The sequence below is a fragment of the Ovis canadensis genome, chromosome X (genome assembly GCF_042477335.2).
Source record: "Ovis canadensis isolate MfBH-ARS-UI-01 breed Bighorn chromosome X, ARS-UI_OviCan_v2, whole genome shotgun sequence".
NCBI classification, from domain to species: domain Eukaryota; kingdom Metazoa; phylum Chordata; class Mammalia; order Artiodactyla; family Bovidae; genus Ovis; species Ovis canadensis.
In genome coordinates this window covers 48,786,687-48,809,774 of record NC_091727.1, presented here as the reverse complement: position 1 = coordinate 48,809,774, position 23,088 = coordinate 48,786,687, and the positions used below count along the sequence as shown (strand labels likewise).

General features: G+C 40.4%; 1 pseudogene; it reads left to right on the top strand.

Moving 5' to 3' along the window:
• Positions 1-428: 428 nt before the first annotated feature.
• The window catches only part of LOC138930708 (endogenous retrovirus group PABLB member 1 Env polyprotein-like), a 63,233-nt pseudogene continuing 40,573 nt past the window's right edge, over positions 429-23,088 (top strand).

Sequence of the window (23,088 nt, the reverse complement as noted above, 5' to 3'; positions counted from 1 at the left end):
GGTGACCATGAGGTTTTTGAGGACACAGATAGGGAATCCTAGGATCTGATCAGATTGGAAGTGCAATGGGCTTCTTCCTTTGGTAACACTAGCTCTTAGTGGGCCAGAGGTGGCTTTGGAAGGATTAGCCCTAATATAGCTTGAGGACAAAAATCACTTTTTCCTCATGGCCAGACCTTCACCACCTATTTTGTTATCACATATACTGGTGTGGTGACACTCAAATGGAACATCTTGGGTTTTATGTTTGCCCTTTTGTGATTTACCCATTCTATTGTGGTCAGGAATATACTCAGGACTGTGCAAAGGCATGCAGCAGATGGGTGTTTTCTCTGGAAATCTTAGCTTGGGAGGAATTCTTGAAGGCTACTCTGTTGCACCCCAGGTGGCATCAGAGGAAGAGTAGAAATCAGACAAAGGGTTTAATGATGAGGAACTGGACATCAATCTGGTATGTCACCAGGTCTACCCCTGGTGCATCTCCACCCTGCCTCAGTGGTAGAATGGTGAGGGACAGTAGTGGGACACCTGCGTCAGTAAGAGACAAGTTAACTCCAGCCAGGAAAGGAAGCTTAGGTGGAAGACTTATCTCCACCACCACCTAAAGCAAGGAGAGATGCCTCTGGTAGAAAAGGCTGCTGGATGCTGCTTTTCTCTCTTACAGATGGAAGCTAACAATTTCAGCCTCACTGCATTGAACTGCATCCTGAAAAACTGGGATAAATTTGATCCCCAGAGCTTAAAGAAGACATGCTTGATCTTCCTATGTGATACTGTATGCCCAAGGTATCCATTGAAGGATGGTGAACAGTGGACAGTTGAAGGGTCTCATAATTATAATACTGTCTTACAATTAGACTAGTTCTGCAGAAAACAAGGGAAATGGCTAGAAGTGACATATGTGTTGCCTTTTATTTCTCTCTGTGAGACATTCCAGATTTATATCCTAAGGATATGCATTTGGGTGTGAAACCTTCAGCTCCCTCCTGTCCTCCTACTTTGCCCCCATATCCAGGGTTTCCAACTGAGCAAACTGAAAGTCAGGGCACCCCTCAAGAGAGGGTTTCCTCAGTCTCGGTAGAAAATCAAACTGAAATTCAAACTGTTCCAGTCTCAGTAGAAGTCTAAACTCCAGTCTCAATATGACCTCAGACTCCTTTGTTTTCAATTGAAATTCAGCCAGTCGAAGTAAGAGAAGCTCAGACAGCTAAAACTAAGGATGAAATACAGGATGAGACAGGACAGGAGACAAAGAGATAAGGAAAAACAGGCTTCTCCAATATATCCCTGGGAACATATGCAAAGGGCAGCCAGAGAGGTTGAGGAACAGCCACACAAGCTGTTGCCTCTCCATGAAGCAACTAACAAGAAAAATAATGAATCTATGAGAGTTAATAAGCCCTTTTCTTATCAAGAAGTACCAAGAATCAAGGAAGGTCTGGGAGACTATTAGGAGGACCCAGAAAAATATATTAGAGCCTTTAAGTGTGTTACTCTGCTGTGTGACCTTACTTGGAAGGATGTGATGTATATTCTGGGGCAGACACTAACTCCTGACTCAGAAATTCGAGTTTTGGAGAAAACTATTGCCTATGGAGATGAATGGCTTGATAATGAATCAGCAGGAAAGAGGGAGGATGAGATAGCAACCCTTCCTACTGAGAAATAGGCTGCCCCAACTATAGAACCAGACTGGAACTATAACACGGCTAAAGGAAGGTGGGATCAGAGTTATTTTGTCAGATGTATTATTGAAGGACTCAGGCGAGCATGTGCTAAGACTTTAAACTATGCCAAATTGGCAAACATAGAACAGGAAGAGAAGGATGCACCTGGTAAATCCCTACATAGACTGTGAGATGCCCTTTGCAGATTCACTGAGATTGATTCTGAAAGTGAAGAGGGGAGATTGATCTTAAAGAATATATTTCTCACTTAGTGGGGAACAGACATTTACTGTAAGCTACTAAAACAGACATATGGACCAAATCAGTCCTTAGATAATTTGTTGCAACTGGATCAGACAGTTCATTATCAAAACCATTCTGAGACAGCTTGAGAAAAGTGCCCAGAGGAACCCAGGTGGAAAGGGATGGATTTGCTATTACTGTGGAAAGGAGGGGCACCACAAGTGGGATTGTCCTCAGGCTTCTAAGCTGCCCTTGGTCCATGTCCAGTCTGCAAAGGACCACACTGGAGGAAAGACTGACCCCAGAGGCATAGGACCCAGGAGTTGGGCTCTCAGGACAATCAGGACTGAAGCTGTCTGGGGATCCCCCTACAAGTTCCTATCCTAATTACTCTTGATTAATCACAAATATTAGTAATGGGGAGCCAGTCAGTCGCTTTCCTTTTGGACACTGGGATAATTTACTCTGTGCTTACTGAAGCCTCTGGTCCACTTTCTCCCTGATCCACTACTGTAATGGGACTGTCTGGATGTCCCAAACATTATTATTTCAGTTGTCCTCTAAGCTGCAACTGGGACTCTGTGCTGTTTTCACATGAGTTTCTGATCATGCCAGAGTCTCCCTCACCCCTTTTGGGGAGGGATATACTGAGCAAGCTGCATGCCTCTGTTTTCATGAATGTTCTCTTTCTCTCCCATTGGTTGAACAAAATATAAATCCTAGAGTGTGGGCTAATGTAAAAACTGGGTTGAACACAAAATGCTATTCCTGTTGATGTCAGGCTCAAAGACTTACACATATTTCCACATCAAAAGTAATATCCTCTAATACCTGAGGTTAAAGAAGGGTTAAAGCCTATCACTGAAAATTTAAAGGAGCAGGGGCAATTAATTCCCTGCAACAGTTCATGCAATACTCCTATTTTGGGTGTTAAAAAGTCAAATATAAATGGAGACTAGCTCAAGATTTATTAATAATAAATGAGGCTGTGGTCCCTTTACATCCTGTGTTGCCTAATCCTTACACTGTACTGTCTGAAATTCCTAAACCAGCCAAATAATTTTCAGTAATTGATTTCAATGCTTTCTAGTATATACTATTGGTGAAGGAAAGCAAAATTTTATTTGCCTTTGAAGACCCTACCCAGCCAGCTTCTCAGTTAACCTGGAGAGTTTTATTCAGACAGAGTTTGTCATGGGATCTACAAAACTTTAATAACCCCGAGGCAGTAGTGTTACAATAAATAGATGATATTCTGCTCTGTGCTGAGGCAGAGAAAGCTTGCTCAAAAGCCTCAGCAGACTTTGTAAACATTTTTGGCTGGCTGTGGTTATAAGTCATCAAGGGAAAAGGCTCAGCTTTGTCAACAATCTGTTAAATATATGGACCTAATCATATCCGAAGAGACAAGGGCCATAAGCCCTAAACGAATTAAGCCTATACTAAATCATCCCCTACTTATATAGCTCAGCTGATAAAGAATCTTCCTGCAATGTGGGAGATCTGGGTTCAATCCATGGGTTGGGAAGATCCCCTGGAAAAGGGAATGGCTGCCCACTCCAGTATTCTGGCCTGGAGAAGTCCATGGACTGTATAGTCCATGGGGTCACAAAGAGCTGGATACGACTGAGTGACTTTCACTTTCACCTATGACTTTAAGATAATGAGATGACTATCTTAAAGCTACTGCCACATTTGGATTCTGGGTTATGGGGACCTTGCCCAGCCTCTATATATTCTTATAACTGAAATTCAACAAGCCCAAACTGACAAGCTGGTTTGGTGTCCAAATGCTCAAAAGACTTTTAAGGCTCTTCAAACTGCTGTCCTGCAAGCTCCTGTTTTGAGCTTGCCCACAGGGTCAGAGTTTAATTTGTTTGTCAAAAAGAAAAGATATGGCCTTGGGAGTTATGACACAGCCCCAAGGGCCTCACTAGAAACCTAAAGGATACCAGAATAGATAATTAGAAATAGTGGCACTTTATCTAGAAGTAATTCCTGATATTGCTTTATTAGTGCTTGAAGCTCTTAAGTTCATTAATGGGTGAAATCATACTGTTACTGACTTCTCATGATGTGAGTGGAATCTTAAACTCTAAAGTTAATATTTGGATGACAGACAGTCAGCTTCTTAAATATCAGTCATTGTTGTTAGAAGGACAAATAACTAAGCTTAAAGTTTGTGGCAGCTTTCAGCTTTCCAACAGATATTATGGAAACTCTGGGAGTTGACTCCTGACCCAGCCTCTGAGTCAAAAGAGCTGCTGTTTGAGCCAAGAACCAAGGTCCTGATAAAGACATTGGGATCTGGGGTCAATCTTTCAAGCCCCTCTGGAAAGGCCTTTACCATGTTATTCTTTCTTCTGTCATAGTTGTCAAGGTGCCAGGAAATGATTCATAGGTGCATCCTGACCCAGTCATTTTATGGCTTTATTCTCTATGCTTTTACTTTTTTACTTTTCAGATTGGCCTGATAATCTATGTGGGCTTGCTTTTGCTGACTTCAAAAACCCTGAGTCTGCCATTTGACTCTTACAACAATACCTTCTTATTCTGGGCTCATTTCTAAGCCACATTCCACAATCAGTCTAATTGCTGGGTCTGTGAAACATGCTTCTCCTCATCAGTGGAAGGCTTCCCATCATAGGTGTCTCCACTTCAGGGAAAGGACTTTTTCTGTGTCTGTGACTACCTTCGACAACAGCAATCATATGTGATGCCTCTTCTTAATCTGATGACATCTAACAATCCTAAAATGGACTGGTGTAACACTTTATACCTTAACTATGGACATAATGTGACTTTTAACTTTGATTATACTTTATCTTGGTTTAATGACTATTTTGCTGCACATAAGAAGACAAACAGATATATATCTGATTTTTTTTTTTACACAATGTTTGTCAAATATGAGATGAGGTCATATGGCTAACTCCTGAAAAGGAATGCCTAATGTCAGTTCCCTCATATGCTGGGAACAAATAGAGCCATTCCCAGAAGTTAGCCCACAACTCAATTATAATCACTGGAAACAACTGGGATTTTTGCCTCAAGAAATATGCAGTGTAATTATTCCTGTGTTTTCTAACCTGCCTGGCCAGGCACTGATTGGGACTGGATCTCTCAGTTACAGTGGCTTGCTCCAAACAGGACCTACTAGATATGTGGCTCTTACCTATGGGCATCACTTCCCCTGGCTGGATAGAGAGTGCACCCTAAGTCTAGTTTTTACTCATGCCTTCATATTTTCAGAAGTTCCAGAGATCCCTGCTATTTTGCCACATCTTAGAACTCGTTGGACCAGGTCTGTATTTCACTGGTATGATTATTTGGCTGCAATTTTTGTTCCCTCTCTGGGAGCTACAGATGTTATGCTACAAGTTGATGCTCTGACTAACTATTCAACAGGCTTTACAAAATTCTCAAAAAAAAAAAAACTATTTCAGCCCTTAATTATGAACAAATACAAATTAGAAAGGTGATTTTACAAAACGGATTGGCTTTAGATATTCTGACAGCTGCACAAGGAGGAACTTGCGCCATTATTCATACCCAATGCTGTGCATATATACCTAATATGAGCACTAATGTTACTCACTTTACTAAGCACATGAACAAGATGACTCAAGCTATGGATACTCCTGAAGCCTCAGTCACTTCACTTTGGGATATGTTAACTAGTTCCCCATGGTGGAAAACTATCTTAATTTTAATAATTCTGATTGTTCTACTTTTGCTGTTTGCTCCCTGCATCTGCAACTGTGTACCTGGATTTGTTTCTAGATACATGAAGCTTTCAAGGTCCAAATGGTTGTCCAAACTCCTATGAGTGTCACAGCTTCTTCCAACTACTACTTGGGACCTCTGGATCATAGACCTCTCAATATGAGGATTAGGAGAATATGTTGCCTCACCAATTTACGGAAGATGCCCCTTATCAGTTGGGAAGCAGTTATGGAATGAGAATGCTGCCCCTTTCCCTAGGCAACATAATTTTCCTAAAAGAAAAGGAAGAATGAGAGGATAAGAGGCAGGAAGGCCCAAGGTCCCCAAGCAGCAGGAGGAAATAAACTGCAAATGGCAGACTTTTTTTTTTTTCCCTCCTCTACACAAAATTAAAAGAGGCTTCTATTAGTTCTACGTTGATGACACCTGGTTCTACCTTGAGGTAACCAATGTGTTTTTCTTATGGAAATACTTTTCTTAAGCTATGTTAATGAAACTATGTATTTGCTTTGGAATCTGCTTTTCTTCAAAATAGTTCCAACTAAGGAATAAGCACAAGCTGGAATCAAGATTGCCAGGAGAAATATCAATAACCTCAGATATGCAGATAAAACCACAGTTATGGCAGAAAATGAAGAAGAACTAAAGAGCCTCTTGATGAAAGTGAAAGAGGAGAGTGAAAAAGTTGGCTTAAAGCTCAACATTTAGAAAACGAAGATCATGACATCGGGTCCCATTACTTCATGGCAAATAGATGGGGAAACAGTGGAAACAATGGCTGATGTTATTTTTGCAGGCTCCCAAATCACTGCAGATGGTGATTGCAGCCATGAAATTAAAAGACGATTACTCCTTGGAAGGAAAGTTATGACCAACATAGACAGCATATTTAAATGCAGAGACATTACTTTGCCAAGAAAGGTCTGTCTAGTCAAGGCTATGGCTTTTCGAGTAGTCATGTATGGATGTGAGTTCGACTATAAAGAACGTTGACAGCAGAAGAATTGATGCTTTTGAACTGTGGTGTTGGAGAAGACTCTTGAGAGTCCCTTGGACTGCAAGGAGATCCAACCAGTCCATTTTAAAAGAAATCAGTCCTGGGTGTTCATTGGAAGGACTGACGTTGAAGCTGAAACTCAAATATTTTGTCCACCTGATGCAAACACCTGACTCATTTGAAAACACCCTGATGTTGGGAAAGATTGAAGGCAGGAGGAGAGGGGGATGACAGAGGATGAGATGGTTAGATGGCATCACCGACTCAGTGGCCATGAGTTTGAGTAAACTCCGAGAGTTGGTGATGGACAGGGAGGCCTGGCACGCTGTGGTTCATGGGGGTTGCAGAGTCAGACACAACTAAATGCCTGAACTGAACTGAAACCCACACACTTATGGGCAACCTATCTTTGACAAAAGAGGCAAGAAAACACAGTGGAGAATAGACAGTCTCTTCGATAAGGGTTGCTGGAAAAGCTGGCCTGCTACATTTAGAGAAAAGAAACTAGAACATTTCCTAACACCATACACAAATATAAACTAAAAATGGATCAGAGGCTTAAATGTAAGGCTAGAAACTGTAAAACTCTTAGAGGAAAACATAGGCAGTACAATTTTTGACATAAACCACAGAAAGATCCTCTTTGACTCACCTCCAAGTGTAATGGAAATAAAAACAATAATGAACAATGGGACCTAAATAAACTTTCCATGATTGTGGTTTTCATTCTGTCTGCACTCTGAGGAATAAGGATGAGATGCTTATGGAAGTTTCCTGATGGGAGAGACTGACTGTGGCTCAGTAAACCTTGAATCCAATTTTCTGTTGATGGATGTGGCTGTGCTCCCTCCCTATTGTTTGACCTGAGACCAAATTATGGTGGAGGTAATGAAGAAAATGGTGACCTCCTTCAAAAGGTCTCAGCATGCACTGCTGCACTCAGTTCCCCTCACATTGCAGCAGGCCACTACCAACCCATGCCTCTGCCAGGGACTCTTGGACACTCACAGGCATGTTTGGGTCAGTCTCTTGGGGGTGGGGGGACTGCTACTTTCTCCTGGGTCCTAGTGCACACAAAGTTTTATTTGTGCCCTCCAAGAGTCTGTTTCCCCAATCCTGTGTGAGTTCTGGTGGGGTTAATGGAAACTTCCTCCAAAAGGGCTTCTGCCACAGCCAGGTCTGCTGCACCCAGAGCCCCTGCCTCAGCAGCAGGCCACTGCTGACTGCTACCTCCTCAGAAGATACTCAAATACTCAAGGGCAGATCTGGCTCAGTCTCTGTGGGGTCTCCTGGTGTGCACAAGGTTTTGTCTGAGCTTTCCAAGAATCTCTGGCAGGTAAGGGATTTGATTCTAAATGTAATTTTGCCCCTCCTACTGTCTTGCTTGGGCTTTTCCTTTGCCCTTTGGCATGGGGTATCTTTTTTTTTTTTTATGAGATCCAACATTCTGCTGTCAGTGGTTGTTCATCAGAGAGTTTTAATTTTTGAGTTCTCACAGAAGATGAGCACACGTTTTTCTCCTCTGCCATCATATCACCTTCCCTTTACATATCTGTGATCACGGAGGATTCTCTCCAGCATTTGACACGTTTCCAGAATTCAGCAGCGCCTTCCCTTGCACATTACTATTTCAATTTTCACATTCCTAGGCAGCGTTATCATCCAAGTCTTCCAGAGAGATGTCCTAGTGTTGATCCTGTTTGGATGGGGAGGAGGAAGACTGTCCAGAAGTAAATAGGTCAACAGTGCCACTGAGACACGGGCCTTGAAGAGACACCATGTGGTGGTTGGCACCCTCTCTTCTCTGCCGAAGCAGTGTGGGGGCTGGCCTAGTGCAGTATGCATGCCAGCACCTCCAGAGACCAACAGGGGCTCAGCTGGTACTGGAGCTGTGCTGCAAGAGGAGCCCACACCGGGAAAGGTCACTTATTTTAGGGAGCTCTAAAATCACTGCAGATGGTGGCTGCAGCCAGGAAATTTATAGATGCTTGCTCCTTGGAAGAAAAGCTATGACCAACCAACACAGCATATTAAAAAGCATAGACATTACTTTGCTGACAAAGGTCTGTCTAGTCAAAGCTATGTCTCTTCCAGTAATCATGTGTGGATGTGAGAATTGGACTATTAAGAAAGCTGAGCACAAAAGAATTGATGCTTTTGAACTTATGGTATTGGAGAAGCCTCTTGAGAGTCAAGATATCAAGCCAGTACATCTAAAGGAACTCCTGAACATTCATTGGAAGGACTGATGCTGAAGCTGAACCTCCAATATTTTGTCCCCCTGATAGGAAGAACTGACTAAATGGAAAAGATCCTGATAATATGAAAGATTGAAGGCAGGAGGAGAAGGGGACAACAGAGGATGAAATGGCTGGATGGCATCACCAAATCAATGGACATGAGTTTGAACAAGCTCTGGGAGTTGGTAATGGACAGGGAAGCCTGGCGTGCTGCAGTCCATGGGGTCACAAAGAGTCAGGCATGACTGAATTGAACTGAAATAAACTTACAGGTTTTGCATGGCAAAGGAAACAATACAAAAGATTCAAAGACAATCATAAGAATGGAAGAAAATACTTGTAAATGAAGCAACTTGCAAAGGATTAGTATCCAAAATATATAAGTAGCACATGCAGCTCAATATTAGAAAAACAAAGAGTGCAATCCAAAAAAGGGCAGAAGAAGTAAACAGACATTTCTCCAAGGAAGACATCAGTTCAGTTCAGTTCAGTCGCTCAGTCATGTCTGACTCTTTGCGACCCCATGAATTGCAGTACGCCAGGCCTCCCTGTCCATCACCAACTCCTGGAGTTCACCCAAACTCATGTGCATCGAGTTGGTGATGCCATCCAGCCATCTCATCCTCGGTTGTCTCCTTCTCCTCCTGCCCCCAATCCCTCCCAGCATCATAGTCTTTTCCAGTGAGTCAACTCTTCACATGAGGTGGCCAAAGTCCTTCCAATGAACACCCAGGACTGGTTTCCTTTGGGATGGACTTGTTGGATCTCCTTGCTGTCTAAGGGACTCTCATGAGTCTTCTCTAACACCACAGTTCAAAAGCACCAATTCTTTGGTGCTCAGCTTTCTTCACAGTCTAATTCTCACATCCATACATGACCACTGGAGAAACAATAGCCTTGACTAGACAGACCTTTGTTGGCAAAGTAATATCTCTGCTTTTTAATATGCTGCTTAGTTTGGTCATAATTTCCTTCCAAGGAAGACATATAGATGGCCAATAAACACATGGAAAGATGTTCAACATCACAAATTGTGGGAGAAATGCAAATCAAAACTACAATAAGGTGTCATATCACACCATTCAGAATGGACAAATCTAAAAACAATAAATCCTGGAGAGGATGTGGAGAAAAGGGAACACTCCTGCACTGTGCATGGGAATGCAAACTGATACAGCCATTATGGAGAAAAATATGGATATTCCTTAAAAAACTAGGAGTAATCTATCATATGAACCAGCAAGCACACAACTGGGCATATACCCTGAGGAAACCCCAATGACACATACTCCAATATTCTTTGCAGCACTATTTAAAATAGCCAAGATATGGAAGCAACCAAGATGCATATTGTCAGATGAATGGATAAAGAAGCTGTGGTATATATATACAATGGAATATTACTCAGACATAAAAAGGAATGGATTTAAGTCAATTGTAGTGAAATGGATGAACCTAGAGCCTGTTATTCAGAGTGAAGTAAGTCGGAAAGAGAAAAATAAATATTGCATAGTAACACATATTTGGAATCTGGAAAAATTATAGTGATGAACCTATTTACAGGGAAGGATTGGAAACTCAGAATGAGAAAACAGACTTGTGGACCCAGTAGGGGAAGGGGAGGTTGGGTCCAAAAGATAAAGTAGCATTGACATATATACACTATCAAGTGTAAAATAAAAAGATGGTGGGAAGTTTCTGTATAATTCAGGGAGACCGGCCTGGTGCTCTGTGATGATCTGATGGGAGGAAATGTGTGAAGGGGATGGAGGCCTGTAAGGGAGGGTATATATGTATAATTATGGCTGATTCAAGTTATTCATAGAAACAAGCACGATATTTTAAAGCAAACATCTTTGACAAAGGAGGCAAGAATATACAATGGATTAAAGACAATCTCTTTAACAAGTGTTGCTGGGAAAACTGGTCAACCACTTGTAAAAGAATGAAACTAGAACACTTTCTAACACCATACGCAAAAATAAACTCAAAATGGATTAAAGATTTAAACATAAGACCAGAAACTATAAAACTCCTAGAGGAGAACATAGGCAAAACACTATCCAACATAAATCACAGCAGGATCCTCTATGACCCACATCCCAGAATATTGGAAATAAAAGCAAAAATAAACAAATGGGACCTAATTAAACTTAAAAGCTTCTGCACAAGAAAGGAAACTCTAAGCAAGGTGAAAAGACAGCCTTCAGAAAGGGACAAAATAATAGCAAATGAAGCAACTGACAAACAACTAATCTCAAAAATATACAAGCAACTCCTGAAGCTCAATTCCAGAAAAATAAACGACCCAATCAAAAAATGGGCCAAAGAACTAAACAGACATTTCTCCAAAGAAGACATAAAGAAGGCTAACAAACACATGAAAAGATGCTCAATATCACTCATTATCAGAGAAATGCAAATCAAAACCACAATGAGGTACCATTTCACGCCAGTCAGAATGGCTGCGATCCAAAAGTCTACAAGCAACAAATGCTGAAGAGGGTGTGGAGAAAAGGGATCCCCCTTACACTGTTGATGGGAATGCAAACTAGTACAGCCACTATGAAGAACAGTGTGGAGATTCCTTTAAAAACTGGAAATAGAACGGCCTTATGACCCAGCAATCCCACTGCTTGGCATACACACTGAGGAAACCAGAATTGAAAGAGACACATGTACCCCCAATGTTCATCGCAGCACTGTTTATAATAGCCAGGACATGGAAGCAACCTAGATGCCCATCAGCAGATGAATGGATCAACCACTAAAATGAATACATTTGAATCAGTTCTAATGATGTGGATGAAACTGGAGCCTATTATACAGAGTGATGTAAGCCAGAAAGAAAAACACCACTACAGTATACTAATGCATATATATGAAATTTAGAAAGATGGCAACAATAGCCCTGTATGCAAGACAGCAAAAGAGACATAGATGATTTGGGAGAATGGCATTAAAACATGTTTAATATCATATATGAAACGAATCGCCAGTCCAGGTTTGATGCATGATACTGGATGCTTGGGCCTGGTGCACTGGGATGACCCAGAGGGATGGTATGGGGAGGGAGGAGGGAAGGGGGTTCAGGAAGGGGAACACGTGTATACCTGTGGCAGATTTAGGATGATGTATGGCAAAACCAATACAATATTGTAAAGTAATTAACCTCCAATTAAATTAAAATAAACACTGAGAAAAAAGCAAACTTCCTCCAATTAAAAAATAAATTTAAAAATTAAAAGCTTTCATCTTCCTTGATATTTCTATTGCTTTATTTTGGTTTCTATTTTATCTTTTCTCTAATTTTTTTGCATTTCCTTCTGCTGGCTTTACTGCTTTGCTTTGTTGTCTCTTTCTAATTATTTTAAACATGGTAAGTTAAGGTGTTTACTTGGATGTACTTACTTCTTGAGCAACACCTGTGCACTATGAACATCCCTCTAAGAACTGCTTTTGCTGCATCCCATAGATTTCGCAACATATTTTCATTTATCTCATCTTAAGGTATTTTCTGATTTCTTCGATTTCATTGTTATACACTGGTTTTGTAGTGGCATATTTTCAGTGTCCACATGTTTGTTCTTTCCCAGATTTATTTCTGTTGCTGTTGTTCAGTCATTCAGTTATGTTTGAATCTGTGTGACACCATGGACTGCAGCACACCAGACTTTCCTGTCCTTCACTATCTCTTGGAGTTTGCTCCAACTCATGTCCATTGAGTCAGTGATGCCATCCAACCATCTCATCCTCTGTTGTCCCATTCTCCTTCTGCTCTCAATCTTTCCCAGCATCAAAGTCTTTTTCAGTGAGTTGGCTCTTCACATCAGGTGGCCAAAGCATTGAAGCTTTAGCTTCAGCATCAGTCCTTCCAAAGAATATTCAAGGTTAATTTCCTTTAGAATTTAATGGTTTGATCTCCTTGCTATCCAAGGGGCTCTCAAGAGTTTCCTCCAGTACCACAGTTCAAGAATATCCATTCTTCAGGGCTCAGCCTTTATTGTCTAATTCTCACATTCATACATAACTACTGAAAAAAAAACATATATTTGACTATACAGACTTTATGGGCAAAGTGATGTCTCTGCTTTTTAATATGCTGTCTAGGTTTTTCATAGTTTTTCTTCCAAGGAGCAAGCATCTTTTAATTTGATGACTGCAGTCACCATCCACAGTGATTTTTGAGCCCAAGAAAATAAGGTGTTCTAATTACATTTTGTTGTAGTCTGAATTTATGCTTGATATAGCTTCTATCCTCATGAGTTTGTAGAGGCTTGTTTTGTGACCCACTATGCTCTCTATTCTGGAGAAAGTTCCATGTGCACGTGAGAAGAATGTGTGTTCTTCTTTTTATGGATAGTGTGTCTTGACTTATATCCATTAAGTCCATCTGCTCTAATATGTTATGTGAGACTTCTGTTGTCTTACCAATTTTCTACCTTGATGGTATGTCCACGGATGTCAATGGGACACTAAAACCTCCTACTATTATTGTCTTATTGTAAATTCCTCTCTCCACATTTGTTAGCATGTGATTTATGTATTTAGGTGCTTCTGTATTGAATTTGTGTATGTTAACAAGTGTAATATCCTCTTTCTTTCTTATTGATCCTTTCAACATTATATAATATCCTTCTCTGTCTTTCATTATATTATTTGCTTTAAAGTCTATTTTATCTGATATGAATATTGCTACCTCACTTTCTTATTTTCATTTGGATCATATACCCTTTTCCATCCCCTCACTTTCAGTCTGTGTGTTTTTCATTCTGAAATAAATCTCTTGTAGGCATATTATTGGATCTTGCTTCCTTATCCAATTAACCACCCTATATCCACTCCAATATTCTTTCCTGGAGAATCCCCTGGACAGAGGAGCCTGGCAACGTACAGTACATAGGGTTGTAAAGAGTCAGATATGACTGAAGCAATTTAGCATGCACACACATCTTTTGAAGTAGCATTTAGTTCATTGACATTTAAGGTGATTACTGATAGGTATGTGGAGAAGGCAATGACACCCTACTCCAATACTCTTGCCTGGAAAATCTCATGGATGGAGGAACCTGGCAGGCTTCAGTCCATGGGGTTGCTAAGAGTCAGGCACGACTGAGCGACTTCACTTTCACTTTTCACTTTCATGCATTGGAAAAGGAAATGGCAACCCACTCCAGTGTTCTTGCCTGGAGAATCCCAGGGACAGCAGAGCCTGGTGGGCTGCCGTCTCTTGGGTCGCACAGAGTCAGATATGACTTAAGCGACTTAGCAGCAGCAGCAGCAGAAGCAACTGATAGGTATGAACTTATTTCCATTTTGGTACTTGCTTTCTGATTTGTTTTTGCAGTTCTTGTCTATTCTTCTTTTAGTTTCTTCCTATGTGGTTTGATAATTTTCTTGAATGGAATGCTTGTGACCCTTTCTCTCTTGTTTCTGTTTGTCTGTTGTAGGTTTTTGTTTTGTAGTTACTATGGAGTTTATGTATGTTTACCTGTAGCTATGTCTACTTGTTTTAAACTAATAATCAACATCAATCATGTTCTCAATGATCTCCTTATTTTTTACTCCTATTGACTACATTTTGTGTTTTTCACATTCTAGTTTTATACCTTCATGCTTATGCTTTTACTGTTTCCTGTAGATATAATCTCTCCTACAATTTTGTTTTGTTTTTGTTTTTAATCTGTTTACTAAGTTTTTAAAGTGAACTTCAAGCCTTACTATACATTTGACTTTCCTATTGGGATTTTCCCTTTCTATACATTCTAGTTTATTTTCAACTTAGAGAAGACCCTTCAACATTTCTTTTAGGGAAGGTTTATTATTGATGATTATTTTAATTTCTGCTTGTCTGAGAAATTGTTTATCTCTCCTTTTTCCTAAATGATAATTTCGTTGGGTAGAATATCCTAGATTCAAGATTTTCGCTTTCAGGACTTTGAATATATCATGACATGCCCTTTTGTCCTATTAAATTTCTGTAGAGAAATCAGCTGATAGAGTTACAGAGACCCTCTTGAATATGACTCTTTGCATTTCTCTTGCTGCATTTAGAGTATACTCTTTACCTTCAATTTTTGCCATTTTAAGTATAATATGTCTTGCCATGGGTCTGTTTGGGTTAATTTTGTTTGATGACCCTCTGTGTTCCCTATTCCTGGATATCTATTTCCTCAGGACTTTGGTTTGGGAAGGTTTCAGCCATGATTTCGTCAAATACATCTTTAATTCCCTTCTCTCTCTCTTCTTCAGGAACATTTTACATGATCCCATAGATCTTGTATCTTGCTTTCAGGATTGTTTGTTCGTTTTCATTTGTTTTTCTGTCTGCTCTTTTGATGAATGACTTTATTTTTTCTCTTTCTGATCACTTACTCATTCTTTTGTGTCTTTTAATCAGCTATTCAATGTTTCTAGATTGCCTTTTATCTCAGAAATTGAATTATCTATTTTTGATTCGGTCATTTTTATAGTTAAGAATGTCTTAACTATATGATCTGAGTTTATATTGGTAATCTTTCTAATTTAGTTAACATTTTTATTACCTCTTTTTGGAACCCAATGTCTCATAGACTGACAATGTCTGTTTCATAATTTAGTCTCAGTTTTCTTTTTTCTCTTACTCTTTTAGTTGGGATTCATTCTTCTGCCTTTTTATTTTACTCAACTTTTTTGTCTCGAATTTAGGTGAAAAGTTTGTCTGTTGTAGTCTTGAAGGTGTGCATTTATCTGGGAGTGTCCTTATGTCTACCACATGTGTCCAGTATCATTATGGCAAAACCGGTTTTGATGTGGACCCCAGCTATGTCTTTCCTCAGGATATGTTGGCCACTATCACATTGACAGTGAGTGCAGCTGGTGTTGAAGGATGCAATGTCTGTGCAGAGTGTGAGGCATGACTTCCTCTTTACTCCATAGATGTTGCCAACCTCTCAGGGTTGGGTTCTGCTCCCTACTTACTGTAGCAGAAACACTGAGGGTCATGGTTGAGCTGACTCTCTCTCTCTTCTGAGTGTGTTTTCTGCCTCAAAGATTGGAGTGTTGATGTAAGTGTGGCTTATGCACTCACAGAGGTCTGATGCATTGCCTGTACAAGTGTTTGTATCTGCACTCCAAGATGTAGTTCAAGGTTGTATCATTCCTCCTGTTCTGGTCATCTCTGATCTAGTGCAAGCTTGCGGCATGGTGTGTGTAAGATTACAGCATTTGCTAGGCTGGGGCTGGGATTCAGGGCATTGTGGTGCAAGTTATTGAAGTGGCTACAGTGCTGTCTGAGATCTGGGCTGCTTCTGTGGTGTTGATGGAGTCAGTACCGACATTGGCTGCTGTCATCCCATCTGAACAACTTCCCAGGACTCCAGCCATCCCTCTGCCCCTAGATCACATCTTTTCCCAGGATCTGTCTTCCTTAGACCCATCACCAACCTGTGGCTTGTGGGTGGGTGGAACCAGAATGTTTTTTTCAAATGGGAGCTGTGAGCAAGGTGTGGAGGTCATTAGTGCTTCTTGAGGTACCACTTGAATAAGTGCCAACAATGGTCACCACTGATCCATTTGATCACACATCAGGTCTCTAGACTGTCTATGTACGGCTAGGCCAAATGTTTTTCCAGGGCCTGTATAGCACATGTCCCATGACAAGATGCAGTGTACAATAAGCAGGCCTGAGTTATCCATTCCTCTTAGATTGGAGAGTGAGGTGATGTGGCAGTCCCTAGCACAAAGTTGTCTCCACCCTGTTTATTGTCAAGCCAGCACCCTCATATTATGGAAGTGGAATTTAGCCTTCCCCATCACTTATATCTGTTTAAACAATTCTTCTAGCAGCTAAGGGGTTTGTATCTTTTGCATGGTACCCCAGGTCTGGGCCATGTAGTCTTTGGCTCAATCTCATCACTGTCTAATGATCTGCCTTTGCATACTTTCTCTTCCTTTCAGATCCTTTCCAAGAGCAGAAATCCCAATCCTATGTCCTTTTCCTTCCTACCTAGTTACATGGAAATCTTTCTTGCAGTTTTTTTGTGTAGGAGTTTTGCCATTTTCATCTTTTTTCCCATGATAATTGTTCCACATGTAGATGTAATTTTGATATGTTCATGGGAGGGAGGTGCAATTCATACTCTCCCACCTCACCATCTTTATACAACACCCTCTTCTTATTTCTATTATACATAGTAGTTTTTACCTCTTAATCCCCTACTTCTATTTTGTGCCTCATCTATACATTTTCCCTTTGGGAACCACAAGTTTCTTCTCTTTGTCTAGAAATTTCTGCTCTTATGAAGTAGCTTGTTTTATTTTTAAGATTTCACATATAAGTGATAACATACAGCATTTGTCTTTGTCTGATTCATTTCACTAACTACAATAACATTCAGGTCCATTCATGCTGCAGCAAATGGAAAAATTTCATTCTTTTTATTGCTGAGTCATATGTGTGTGTAGCCTGTGGGCTACAATCCACAGAGCCACAAAGAATCAGACATGACTGAAACAACTTAACACACATGAACAGATGCATATACCATAGCTTATTTATCCAGTTACCTGACATGTGCTGTTTTCATATCTTGGCTGTTAGAAACAATACTGCTATAAACTTTGAGGTGCATGTACCTTTTAAAATTATTAATAGTTTTTTGTTGTTGTTGTTGTTGTTTATTTGTTTGTTTCCTTCAGGTAAATACCTAGGAGTGGAATTGCTAGACCATATGGTATTTCTGAACATTCACAGACAAGTCTGGGTAAGTCCCTTGTGGGGTCACTGTTCCTTTCTTCTGGGTCCTGGTGCACACAAGGCTTTGTCTGTGCCCTCCAAGAGCCTGTTTGCCCAGTCCTGTGTAAGTCCTATAATCAAATCCCACTGGCCTCCAAAGTCAAACTCCCTGGGGGTTCTCAGTCCCTTTGTCAGATCCCCAAGTTGGGAAATCTGTTGTAGGTCCTAGAATGTTCTTAACAGTGTGTAAATTATTTCATATGATCGTTCTGCAGTTTGTGGGTGGTGTGCTTGGAGGCTTTATAGTGGGATTAATGGCAACCTCCTCCAAGTGGGCTTATTTCACATACTGTGTGACCCAGGTCTCTGCACCCATAGCCCCTGCCCCTATGGCAGGACACTGCTGACCCATACGTCTGCAGGAGACACTCAAAGGCAGGTCTGGCTCAGTCTCTGGGGGATCTCTGGGTCCTGGCGCACACAAGCTTTTGTTTGAGCCCTCTGAGCATCTCCGGCTGGTATGGGGCTTGATTCTAAACAGGATTTTGGCCCTCCTACTGTCTTGCTTGGGCTTCTCCTTTGCCTTTGGACGTGGGGTATTTTTTTATTTTTTTGGTGGGACCCAATATTAGCCAGTTGATGGATGTTCAGCAACAAGTTGTAATTTTAGAGTTCTCAAAGGAGAAGATGAGTGCAAGTCCTTCAAATCCACCATTTTGTGTAGTCTTGTAGTCCATAAGGAATTGTATGTCTTCATAGAACTGTTCAACTTCAGCATCTTCAGCATTCTGGTAGGGGCATAGACTTGGATTACTGTGATATTGAATTGTTTGCTTTGGAAACGAACTGAGATCATTCTATCGTTTTTGAGAGTGCACCCAAGTACTGTGTTTCAGACTCTTTTGTTGACTATGAGAACTATTCCATTTCTTCTAAAGGATTCTTGCCCACAGTAGTAGATATAATGATCATCTGAATTAAATTCACCTATCCTTGTCCATTTTAGTTCACTGATTCTTAAAATTTTAAGGTTTACTCTTGCCATCTCCTTTTTGACCACTTTCAATTTACCTTGATTCACAGACCTAACATTCCAGGTTCCTATGCAGCAGTGTTCTTTACAGCATTGGACTTTACTTCCATCACCAGTAACATCCACAACTGAACATTGTTTATGCTTTGGCTCCATCTCTTCTTTCTTTCTGGAGTTATTACTCAACTCTTCTACAGTAACATAGTGGACACCTATTGAGCTGGGAAGTTCATTATTCAGTGTCATATCTTTTTTACCTCTTCATACTATTCATGGGGTTCTCAAGACAAGAATACTGAAGTGATTTGCCATTATCCAGTGGACCATGTTTTGTCAGAACTCTCCACCATGACCTGTCCATCCTGGGTGGCCCTCACAGCATGGCTCATAGTTTCATTGAGTTAGACAAGGCTGTGGTCCATCTGGTCAATTTGATTAGTTGACTGCGACTGTGGTTTTCACTCTGTCTCCCCTCTGAAGGTTAAGGATAAGAGGCTTATGGGAGCTTCCTGATGAGAGAGACTGTGGGGGAAACTGGATCTTATTACAATGGGCAGGGCCATGCTCAGTAAATCTTTAATTGATTTTTAAGTGATGAGTGGGGCTGTGCTCTCTCCTTTCTGTTTGACCTGAGACCAAAGTGTAGTGGAGGCAATGAAGATAATGGCTACATCTTTCAAAAGGTCCCCTGTAGGAATTGCTGCACACAGTGCTCCTGATCCTACCACAGGCCACTGCCAAAGCATGCCTCTGCTGGAGACTACTGGACATTCACAGACAAGTCTGTAAGAGTAGGAAGTCAAGAGATATGTTGAGTAACAGGCAGGTTTGTCTTGGAGTACAAAATGAAACAGGACAAAGGCTAACAGAGTTTTTCCAAGAGAACACAATGGTCATAGCAAACACCCTCTTCCAACAACACAAGAGAAGACATTTCAATACTGAAATCATATTGATTATAGTCTTTTCAGCTAAAGATGAAGAAGCTCTATAGAGTCACCAAAAACAAGATTGGGAGCTGACTGCAGCTCATGAACTCCTTATTGCAAAATTCAGAGTTAACTTGAAGAAAGTAGGGAAAACCACTAGACCATTCAGGTATGGCCTAAATTAAAAGCTTAATGATTATACAGTGGAAGTGACAAATAGATTCAAGGGATTAGCCCTGATAGAGTACCTGGAGAACTATGCACAGTAGTTCAGGAGTTTGTACAGGAGGCAGTGATCAAGACCATTCCCAAGAAAAAGAAATGCAAAAAGATGAAATGGTTGTTTGAGGAAGCCTTGCAAATAGCTGAGAAATAAAGAGAAACTAAAGACAAAGGAGAGAAGGAAAGATATACCCATTTAAATGCAGAGTTTCAAAGAATAGCAAGGAGAGATAAGAAAGCCTCCTTCAATGATCAATGCAAAGAAATAGAGGAAAATAATAGAATGGGAAAAACTAGAGATCTCAAAATAAGTCAGAAAGAAAAACACCAATAAAGTATATTAATCCATATATATGGAATTTAGAAAGATGATAATGATGCCCCTATATGTGAGACAACAAAAAAGACACAGATGTAAAGAAGAGACTTTGAGTCTCTGTGGGAGAAGGCGAGGGTGGGATGATTTGAGAGAATAGCATTGAACTATAATAGATCACCAGTCCATGTTTGATGCATGAGACAGGGTGCTCAGGGCCGGTGTACCGGGATGATCCTGAGAGATGGGATGGGGAGGGAGGTGGGAGGGAGATTCAGGATGGGGGACACATGTACACTTGTGGCTGATTCATGTCAACATATGGCAAAAAACTCTACAATATTGTAAAGTAATTAACCTCCAATTAAAATAAATAAATTTAAAAAAAAAGAAAATTAGAGATACCAAGGGAATATTTCATGCAAGTTCAGTTCAGCTGCTCAGTCATGTCTGACTTTTTGTGGCCACATGAGCCACAGCACGCCAGGCCTCCTTGTCCATCATCAACTCCTGGAGTTCACCCAAACCCATGTCCATTGATTTGGTGATGCCATCTAACCCATTTCATGCAAAGATGGGCATAATAAAGGACAGAAGAGGTATGGACCTAATAGAAACATGATAAATTAAGAAGTGTCAAGAATATACAGAAGAACTACACAAAAAAGATCTTCATGACACAGATAACAACGATGGTGTGATCACACACCTGACATCCTGGAAAGTGAAGTCAAGTGGGCCTTAGGAAGCACCACTGCGAACAAAGCTAGTGGAGGTGATGGAATTCCAGTTGAGCTATTTCAAATCCTGAAAGATGATGCTGTGTAAGTATTGCATTCAATATGCCAACAAATTTGGAAACTCAGCAGTGGCCACAGGACTGGAAAAGGTCAGTTTTCATTCCAATCCAAAAGAAAGGCAATGCCAAAGAATGTTCAAACTATGACACAATTGCACTCCTCTCACAGATTACCAAAGTAATGCTCAAAATTCTCCAAGCCAGACTTCAAAAGTATGTGAACCAAGAACTTCCAGATATTCAAGCTAAATTTAGAAAAGGGATACAAACCAGAGATGAAATTGTCACCATCCATTGGATCATTGAAAAAGCAAGAGAGCTCCAGAAAAACATATACTTTTGCTTTATTGACTATGACAAAGCTTATGACTGTGTGGGTGACAGCAAACTGTGGAAAATTCCTAAAGAGATAGGAATACCAGACCACCTTATCTGCCTCCTGAGACATCTGTATGCAGGTCAAGAAGAAACAGTTAGAACCAGACGTAAAAACAGACAGCTTCCAAATTGGGAAAGGAGTACATCAAGGATGATGTTGTCACACTGCTTATTTAAATTATATGCAGAGTACATCATGCTAAATGCTGGGCTGGATGAAGCACAAGCTCGAATCAAGATTACCAAGAGAAATATCAATAACCTCAGATACGCAGATGACACCACCCTTACGGCAGAAAAGGAAGTGGAACTAAAGAACCTCTTGATGAAAGTGAAAGATAAGAGTGAAAAAGTTGGCTTAAATCTCAACATTCAAAAAACTCAGATCATGGCATACAGTCCCATCACTTCATGGAAAATAGATGGGGCAACAATGGAAATAGTGACAGACTTTATTTTGGGGGAGGCTCCAAAATCACTGCAGATGGTGACTGCAGCCAGGAAATTGAAAGATGCTTGCTCCTTGGAAGAAAAGCTAAGAGCAACCTAGACAGCATATTAAAAAGCAGAGACATTACTTTACTGATAAAGGTTCATCTAGTCAAAGCTATGGGTTTTCCAGTAGTCATTTATGGATGTGAGAGTTGGACTATAAAGAAAGCTGAGCAGTGAAGAATTGATGCTTTTGAACTGCGGTGTTGGAGAAGACTCTTGCAAATCCCTTGGACTACAAGGAGATCAAGCAAGTCAATCCTAAAGGAAATCAGTCCTGAATATACATTGGAAGGACTGATGCTGAAGCTGAAACTCCGAAACCTCGGCCACCTCACGCAAATAAATCACTCATTGGAAAAAACCCTGATGCCAGGAAAGATTGAAGGCAGGAGGAAAGGGAACAATAGAAGATGAGATGGTTGGATGGCATCACCAACTTGATGGACATGAGTTTGAGCAAGCTCCAGGTATTGGTGTCAGACAGAAAAGCCTGGTGTGCTGCAGTCCATGGCATTACAAAGAGTCAGAAACCACTGAGTGACTAAACTGACCTGATGGTATTTGTATTTGTAGTTTTTTTTTTTCTGACGAAGCTTCATGCTGTCTCACGTAATGGGTACGCCATTTAATATTCCCACCAACAACTTGCTAGAGATCCCTTTTCTCCACATCCTTGTCAACATTTGTTAACCATGGCCTTTACCTGGTCCTTGATTTTTCTTTGATCTTTATTATTTCCTTACCTCTGCTGACTTTGGCTTTTTGTTGTTGTTATTATTATTATTTTCTTAATTCTTCTGCTCCGTCTTCATTTCTTAATTATTTTTATTAGAGCTGTTACTAATTTAACTAAGTTTGAAATTCATGCATACTCTAAATACACAAAGCATGAACTTTATCGTTTTTGGAAATTTTGGAAATTCCTGTACGTGAAAATCTGCTTCCTTCTTCAGCTTCAGGAAGTTTCATGCATAACTTCATCAAATAAACTTCTACCTCTTTCTCTCTTCTTCTGGGACCCCTGTAGTGAGAATGCTAATAAGCTTGGTGTAGTGTTAGAGGTCTTTTAATCTATCATTTATTTATTTTTTCTTTTTTTCTGTTCTGATTGTATGTTTTCCATTATTCTATCTTCCAGATTATTTATACAATCTGTATAAATGAACTTATGTGTCACCTAGACTGCTAATTCATTATAGTGTGTTGTCATTTAAGTTATTCTTCACTTCTGACTGATTTTTTGTATATATTTTCTGGATTCTTCTTAAAATTCTCATTGAGTTCATCTATTTTTTCCCCAAGTTCAGTTAGTATATGTATTACTAAT